This window comes from Emiliania huxleyi (genome assembly GCF_000372725.1).
Source record: "Emiliania huxleyi CCMP1516 chromosome Unknown EMIHUscaffold_16, whole genome shotgun sequence".
NCBI classification, from domain to species: Eukaryota; Haptophyta; order Isochrysidales; family Noelaerhabdaceae; genus Emiliania; species Emiliania huxleyi.
The window spans coordinates 54,811-56,769 of record NW_005200982.1 but is presented as its reverse complement, the minus strand read 5'-3'; positions in this window follow the sequence as shown (position 1 = coordinate 56,769).

Sequence of the window (1,959 nt, the reverse complement as noted above, 5' to 3'; positions counted from 1 at the left end):
GCCGTCGGGGAACGTGGGGTACTATTTTCAATCAAAAAGAGCGCCTTCAGCGCTACTCTATCGAGGTCTCGCGGAGGGGCAATTTTTCGTTTTTCACCGACGTGGTTCCATCAATCACGCCTGGTTTAGCCCAGGCTTGATGTCTGTTCTGCATATGTGCGAGCGGACGAGCTTAGTGGAGGGCTTCCTTGGGATAGAGGCCGTCAGCGGAATGTGGGGTACATTGGGGGACATGGGGTACAGTTTTCCAAAAAAAAGAACGAGCGAGATTTAGCCGAGAACGAGCGAGATCTAGCCGAGCTCGACAAGCACCTGGCGGTGGTGCTTCGAGCGTGGTCCGTTCCTAGACCCTTCCATCCTGGACCGTTCCTGGAGCAGTGCGGATGCGTGGGTGAGTGTGTGTACTCACACTTTTGCAAAATCCTGCAAAGGTGGGGACGTGTCTGTCCTCGACCCAGCCCTAGCTTGGGATGTCCGTTGTATTTATTTATTAGGACGACCCCGGCTAGTCGCCGACCACACCCACAAAGAACCCTGCACAAAGACCGCAGGGCGGGGACCTGTTCCTTTTTACCCATCTCCTAGTAGAGGTGTCCGTTTTATTTATTGGTGTCCGTTTTTATTTTTGAAGCCGTCCGCCTTCAGCCACAGGTTAAACTTCACTTGGTGCTCCTTGTCGGAGGCGAAGTCCTTGCGGTGCGGCATCGTCACTACGGACACAGAGCCCGCCGGAGTCTCCCGGGCAATTTGTTCGGTGCCGCGCCAGCGGGCCTTCTTGATGAGCGAGTCGTGCTTCGCGGCCGTCGCCGCGATTCCCGTGCCGCCGCCACGGAAGGTGGCACGTGCTTTTGAGAAGCCCACTTTGCGGCCTTTGCCGCTTGCCCACCGCTTGGCTTCGTCGACGGGCGAGTGCCTTACCACACTCGCCTCGGCGTTACTCGAAGCTGCGAGCTCAGCTGCGGCCACAAGAGCGGCCTGCTTGGCACGCAGCTGCGTAATCGTCGGCCCGCGTGCGCGGCTCTTCACGGCCTGTGCCGGGGAGTTGGTGTTCACGCGCTCAATCATCATCGTCATGGCTGTGTGCGTGCTTCTCGCTCGTGCGTCCTTGGAAGTTGTGCGCCTCCTTCTCCTATGAGCTCGTATGCCACGTCGCCGCCTGTGTTTGGGTTTCTATGTTTGCGATTTGGAATTTGGTATTTGTCCAGCTCTTTGTTTATTTATGTGTACTCACACTCACTCACACACATGGCGCCTTAGATCCCTGGGCGAGGGTGATGGAGAGAAGGCTGTCTGTCGGCGCCCACAATCCCACCGAGGCGGCGGGGCAGGTTCCACGCGTTCCCTGTTGGAGGTAGGCCGCTCGTCTAGCCAATCATGACCTCCGCCTCCGAGGCGGACAAGGGCGACGGCGTCGGCGGAGATGGCGGGAACGGCGTCACTTGTGACCTGTTCGAGCCGGACCCCACCCCCATGGAGGACCTCTGAGGTCCTCCCCAGTCTCACCCCACCTTACCTCTGCCCCCCCCTCCCCCCATCCCTCTGCCTCCCATAGGGCAGGATAGCACTAGCATATGCGCCTAGTGCGCACACTGGGCCCACATAGATGTGACCCGCCCACTCGAGTGCGGCGCCCGGATGCTAGTGCTTGAGAAGACACCACAAACGCGGCACGGCCCGTTTTGGCTGTCTGCGGAGATTCTGTCTTAGGATAGCACACACATTCGGAGTCATTCGATGGCCAGAGTGCGATTGTGTGTGTGCGGGAGTTGGTTTGTCGGTAGGGAGGGGCAGGCTGCTCACCCACGTGCACCGGGCCAGTGCTTGCACTTTGAATGGAGCAGGCGGACATCGCTTCCAGGGAGGGGGGCGCCCTTCTCTCCACACCACATGCTATCGAGGGGGGAGGGTGGCGGAACCTTCCGCGGCGGCGTCCTGAATGTCCAACCAGATGCGGGCCGG